This window comes from Salvelinus fontinalis, chromosome 19 (genome assembly GCF_029448725.1).
Source record: "Salvelinus fontinalis isolate EN_2023a chromosome 19, ASM2944872v1, whole genome shotgun sequence".
NCBI classification, from domain to species: domain Eukaryota; kingdom Metazoa; phylum Chordata; class Actinopteri; order Salmoniformes; family Salmonidae; genus Salvelinus; species Salvelinus fontinalis.
The window spans coordinates 35,300,120-35,307,154 of NC_074683.1; the positions used below are offsets into that span (position 1 = coordinate 35,300,120).

The 7,035-nt window shown below is 41.5% G+C and overlaps 1 long non-coding RNA gene across 1 annotated transcript; it reads left to right on the forward strand.

Moving 5' to 3' along the window:
* Positions 1-243: 243 nt before the first annotated feature.
* On the forward strand, positions 244-6,705 carry LOC129816667 (uncharacterized). The gene is made up of 3 exons (XR_008753587.1): positions 244-310; positions 3,806-3,930; positions 4,580-6,705. It is a non-coding gene; the product is annotated as an uncharacterized LOC129816667 (long non-coding RNA).
* Positions 6,706-7,035: the final 330 nt, after the last annotated feature.

Below are 7,035 nucleotides of genomic sequence, written 5' to 3' on the forward strand. Positions count from 1 at the left end.
TAACTTTTTGGACCTGGATGCCAAATCACTCGAGATAATGGTGTATTTTGCATCCCCTACCATACCATGAGACATACAGTACCAGTCAAAAGTTTGGAAACACCTACTCATTCAAGGGTTATTCTTTATTGTTACTATTTTCTACATTGTAGAATAATAATGAAGACATCAAAACTATGAAATAACACATTGAATCATGTAGTAACCAAAAGTGTTAAGCAAATCAAAATATATTTCTTTTTTAGATTTTAGATAACCGCCTTGATGACAGCTTTGGACACTCTTGGCTTTCTCTCAACCAGCTCATGAGGTAGGAACTGGAATCAACTGGAATGCTTTTCCAACAGTCTTGAAGTTCCCACATATGCTGAGCACTTGTTGGCTGATTTTTCTTATTCACAATAACGGCCTACCACGGCCAAACCCGAATGACGCTGGGCCGATTGTGCGCCGCCCTATGAGACTCCCAATCACGGCAAGATGTGATACAGCCTGGATACGAACCAGGGACTGTAGTAACTCCTCTCGCACTGAGATGCAGTGCGTTAGACCGCTGCGCCACTTGGGAGTCCATTACAATGAGCTCATTTAACAACAGAGTTTTAAACTGCCCTACCGACACTAGGAAATCCAGGTGTTATTAGTTTTGTAAGGTATTCCATAATAATGGTGCATTAAAACTTTAGGCAGATTTACCAAACTTTGTGGAGACAAGCGGGACCTCCATAGTTAACCAACACTGCGAGCTGGTATTGTATCTCATACTTTTCTATCTCAACAGGGAAGTGAGGTATGATGGAAGCTTGTGGAGTAGAGCTTTGTACACAAGAAGGGAGTAATGAAGTGATCTACGGGATTTAATAAGAGTAGACTGTCAATCCTACGCAGGAAACCTATTGAAATCATAGAAATAGATAATAGAATACACATAACCATTTAGGTTGACAATCGGCAGTGGGTGGGCCGGGCGGCCATCTTTATGGTAGTAATTAAAATGCTATTTAAATGTCAATGGTGTACCAGCTAAATTCCAGTGGTCTGAAGGGATAGGTCCATTCTATGAATTATAGTATTGAAATGGCACTCACCTTGTATTCAGAAACATGTTGTGTCTCAACCGATGGTGGGCACTACACAACCTCAGATGATGTAACGTAGGGTCTAAGCTACAACATATGTGAATATGAAAATAAAGAAAATTGTAGATGACACGTTTTTAGATAATTGACATTAAACGTTAAAAGATTTCAGTTTGACAACCTTGTTTGTAAGCTTTTAAATGATATCAAACCCAACCGTTTCTGTTTTCCAGTGACATGGTGTCTCACGGTAGGGTGGGCTGTGCAAAATGTTTCAACTGAGCACCTTTATCTCCTGAATGTTTTGCCATTCAGGTCCAAAAAGTCACTTTCTGAGAACTTCTTGCATGATCAAACATGTATGTAAAGTTTTGTTTAAATCAAAAGGGATGCTGTCAAAAAGTGATTGAATTCAAAGGGATTTACCCAGCAGTTTAGAGGTAATAGCACAGTTATAAAAGCAAATTAATGTCTCACCTCACAGGTAGGGTAATTTCCAAAAGGAGGACTGATATTCTTGAGTGTGGCACTCTAGTTTGTCATATGAAGTCTGTGAAGTTCTACAGTGTAAAACACATTAAGGACACCTGCTCTTTCCATGGTACAGACTGACCAGGTGAAAGCTATGATCCCTTATTGATGTCACTTGTTAAATCCACTACAATCAGTGTAGATGAACGGGAGGTGACAGGTTAAAGAAGGATTTTTAAGCCTTGAGACAATTGAGACATGGATTGTGTATGTGTGCCATTTGCCTTTGAACGGGGTACTTGTGTATCAAGAATGGCCAACCACCCAAAGGACATCCAGCCAACTTGACACAACTGTGGGAAGCTTTGGAGTCAACATGGGCCAGCATCCCTGTGGAATGCTTTCGACACATTGTCGAGTCCAAGGCAAAAGGAGGGGGTGCAACTCAATATTAGGAAGGTGACCTAAATGTTTTGCACACACAGTGCATATTGGACTGCTGTGCTGCCTGCATTTCCATTTTCCTGGTTATTGTTCATATCACTGTGCCTTCTCCTTCTCCCCATTCAAAGCAGCACAGAGAGATTAGCACATGTCCATGTGCCTATAATTATAGCTGTAGTCCCTTTCAGTGGATCCTTAAATGATTCGCTTTTACATAAAGCCTGCGCTTGTGAAGTACAAGGGCACGACTCCCTCAATTAAAAGAAGGAAAAGTCACTGCTCACTCATTTCACCGCTTTGAAACCTTAATCTGCGGAAAATGGGAGCTGCCTCCCCTTTTCTAATATGAGATCAAAGGAGTTCTGAATAGCATTACACGTTCCTTGCTCGATGTGGGAAGCCGCTTAAATTTGCATTGTCAAACTGAAAAGCCTGTCATGAGAAGACTGAATGAAAGGTTTTTAGGACACAATATTACCCTCTGTTTTGCTGGTTGAGCACTGATCCTAATGGAATCATGGTTAGTCTCATGACTGCAGTACCCACTTTTGAACAATATCTGTGAATATTATTGCCTTATGACCTATAACTTAATTATAAATCAGGATGGAAAATTCTATACATTAGGAATGTAGTCTATTTCAAGTATGTCATCTAACTAAACCTTTCAATCAAAAATAAGACGATGCTCTTATACCTTGATATATACCATGATATTTATTCAGGTTAAAGGAAGAGAAAATGACAGAAGCTAACCTATTTTCTCAAATATTTTCCCACATGTCAAACTGCAGTTTATTTGACTGTCTAGTGTATGCATTTCTATATTTAGATGTGTAGTAGGTGTGTTATGTTATATATGTATTTACGACATTTGTCAAGTGAGACCTCATCCCTAACTACCTTCCGGACGGTGCACAACACAGACTGAAATTCAGTTAGCCTCCGCTTCAGTCTGCCACGTTCTCAGCATCTACAGTATCTGAGGCGATATCTCATCTGATCTTATGTTTAGGATAAATAAACCCTCACAGAGGAAGTATCAGATCTATAGCCTCTTCCCTTTCAAACCCCATCCAATAGGTAGTCAGGTAGTGAAATGAATAGTCAGCATTCACAGTGTCCTTACCTTGTTATTCACTCCTGGGTGGTTTGGTGCGTTGGGGATTCCCTTTCATAGCAGCGTGAGGGGGAGAGAATGGTGACATTAACCCTTTCAGTTCATTTCTGAGGTGGAAAGATGTCAGTACCCTGAATACTCTGAAGAGGTGGGCGAAAGGTATAGGTGAGGAGAGATTTGATCGTCAGTGGGTCCATTTCGCAATGTTTGGAAATCACCCCGGAGATGTGGTCTGACTTGTTGTTTCGTGTTATATTCCAGATGAGATGTTTGTCTTCTGTTAGCTGTTGTTATGCCGAGCTTTATACAGCAATGGTCCATCATCTATCCACATAGTTTTTTTAGTTTTTCTTTTCCTGTATAGGCGTCCATAATGTTTTGTGCTTGACAAGAGTCACACACAGTAGGTCAGAGATGTCAATATGTAACAAAGATTTCTACATTTAGATTTTGTTTACACATTTAATGCTGCCCAGTATGTCTTGGTATTCCATTAGGGATTTTGGTTCAATGGGTCACAATTGTGCTTTCAGGAAGATAGATTTTTATTGTCATTGGCCTAGACTTCTGTTTGCCCTGTAAAACATCTACTTTCTACTGAACTCCACGTCTTTTAAACTCCTAAAGGTTTTGTCATTTACAAAAAGATTGCACAGCTCATTCCCTACTTAAGATATGACTTGCATTTCAGAGCGAGAGAGGGACCAAGATATTGACTGATTGGAAAGTCTGTGGGCGAACGATGAGTTACCCATTGTGGGCAGGACGAATGAGATGGAGGACAGCATTTACTGCAGATGTAAACTGGATGTCATGGTGAGAGAATTCATTGGAAAAGAAATTGCACTCAAACACAGTTTTTATTTTATTTAACTAGGCAAGTCAGTTAAGAACAAATTCTTATTTACAATGACGGCCTACCTCGGCCAAATCCTAGCAAAGTACGACGCTGGACCAATTGTGCGCCTCCCTGTGGGACTCCCAATCACGGCCTGTTGTGAAACAGCCTGGAATCGAACCAGGGTCTGTAAGGGACGTCTCTAGCACTAAGATGCAGTGCCTTAGACCGCTGCGCCAGTCGGGAGCCTAGTGTCCTGTATATCAATGTATTCTCAGCATTTTAGGCTGCCATTTCCTTCTATCCCCATCACTCATATTCTTCCTTGCGCTTGCCATTCCTTTACACTACCAGATAGAGTTTCTGATGACTAATACTAATGACTAATAGAGTTTCTGATGACCAAACTAATACATTTGGAAAAGCCTGTGTGGGGTTAGCTCAGCACTTTAAAAAAATTTGTTCCACAGGAAATTAATAGATTATCCTTCCCAAAATTGAACGGGTCTTTTACCTTTCCCTGCCAAGGAGGCCTTCATTGCCAACCTCTGATTTCACCATCATTTCCTATTCTTACTGCAGGGGTTCTTTGTCCTTGCTTATTATCATCCATGTTTCTCTCCTCAGATTCAGCATAGCCTATCCATGAGTGTGCTTCTGCTGGAGGTGCTCCCACAAGCAGCTGATAGACCTGTTCAGAGAGAATGTGGAAGACTGCGTAGCCAACAGCAGCCCAGGCCATCCTGGCCAGCCCCTCATACAGGTTAACACAAAGACGCAGGATGGAGTTAATTGATACATTCCCGAGTAAGGTTGCTAGGTAATTGGTGTTGCTAAACGTACACTGGGTTTCTCTTTCCAAGACGTTGTTTGTGAGTTTCCATGTACAGTGAGCTCAGTGTAGGGGAAATCCAATTCCTCTGTTTTGGTACAGTGAGATGGAGAGTGGGGCATGCGGTTGTTAGCTATTCTAAGGTACCCTTGTATCACTCACTACTAGATGTCAGAGATTGGGATTCCATTCCGTCATTTACTTCCACATAGAGGGTTTAGGTAATATGTAGAGCAGGGGTGTCAAACTCATTTTGGCCCGCAGGTCGCATTCGGTCTTCACCGAGGTCTGGATGGCCGCACATAAAATGTATTATATTTTCTCGCCATAAAAATTTGCAAACAATATCCTCTATCCCAGGGTTTCCTAAACTCGGGTCCTGGGGACCCCCTGAGTGCACTGTTTTTTGCCCTAGCCCTACACAGCTGATTCAAATAACCTTGATGATGATTTGGTTATTTGAATCAGCTTTGTAGTCATTGGGTAAAATCCAAAACGAGGGCTCCAGGACTGAGTTTGGGAAACCCTGCTCTATCCATTGCTTCTAGAATTTCCAATGCTCCCTGGTTGTCTAGCTTTCGTTTTGATTACTGTTAGCAAGCTAGACAGCATGAAGAGACTGTAAATATAGGTTCATTTTAATTTCTACACAGTTTCCATTTGGTTTTAGTCATTTCCATTTCGATTGAGATTGTTTTTCCCCCAAAACATATTTTTCTAATCAAAATAATTGAAAGGGTTCCGTATGTTTGACACCTTATTAAGGGAAGAACCCAATGTATAACAGTAGTTAGTCATCCTCTTTTTGTGCATTGGAATTGCTTGCATGTTTTATTAGCTACTTTTCTTTGTCATTAAGCCAGAGGGTGCAATATAATCATTATGTATTTGATGAGAAACTCTGCTTTGCAGAAACTGGTCTGATTCAGGACTTGGTGAGTACTTGACAGATTACCAAAGATGGGGTGATTTATTATACGTTTGGAAAAGCGATGCAGTGATGCTGCAGTCCTTCCACACACCCACAGGACTACCACTCAGGTTGATGTGTAACCTTCTTGTTTGGTTTTGATCTCTATCTGTCATATCTGCAACACTGCTGTAACGGTTGCTACTGAAGAAACAAAGTGGGCGAGCCACGTCACATACAGTAGAGTGAAATTCCTACTTCAAAAGGTCATCAGTCAAAATGAAGACAGGTAGTCAAATCGGTTGTGGCTAGATAGCCTACATTATGGAGTTCCATGTTGCTAAGTAATAGCTCATACAGTAACTAAACTAAGCCATTTTCTCAGATCTGCTGGTCATACCTTTTTTGATGATACTTTTTGATGCAGAACGAGATATTTGCTTTTCCCTCTAAGTGAAAACAAGTTGTAATTCAACACATAACAAATCAAAATGTTCTACTTATTATTCATATAATAAAAACGTAAAGCAAAAAAAAAATCCATCTCCTCCTAAAGAGATACATTAAGTAACTCATCCAGTCTCTGTGCTTCTAATTCTTAACTACACAGGATGTCCCTGTGGACTATTCTACTGGCAGGAACAAGTTAAAAGTAGAGAACTCTCATCTGGTTTGAGTCAGAGCCCTGCATTACCAACAGAGTTTAGGCGGTGAGGGTGATTTCTGTAACGTGCAGTACTGTAGGCCTCTTTTGGTTTTGATCGAAGGCCCAAACAGGCCAGGAAATTGGGCTAATCCCAGGTCTGAGAGGCACACGGGGACGTGATCTTAGCGATGGCTCGTGGACTCAACCACATCAAAGAGTCCTGCTCATGGGTAAAAGGGACTGACTGACTGATGAAGGGACGAGCCATGGCTTAAAGTCACTTAGGGAGTTGCTGGAGCTTCAAAGACTCATCGCTGAGCACGCAACAGATACATAGACGCCGCAGAGAGAGACGGAGAGAGAGATGTGTGTTCCACAGGGCTGCGGTGGAAACGATGCAGTTCTTATAGCCTTTAGCCGTACCCTCATCCTACTGTTCCTCTGGTGATGTAGAGGTTAACCCAGGCCCTGTGTGTCCCCAGGCGCTCTTATTTGCTGACTTCTGCAACCAAAAAAGCCTTGGGTTCATGCATGTTAACATCAGAAGCCTCCTCCCTAAGTTTGCTTTATTCACTGCTTTAGCACACTCTGCGAACGGTGATGTCCTAGCCGTATCTGAATCCTGGGTTAGGAAGGCCACCAAAAATTCTGAAATTTCCATCCCCAATGACAACATTTTCCGTCAAGACAGAACT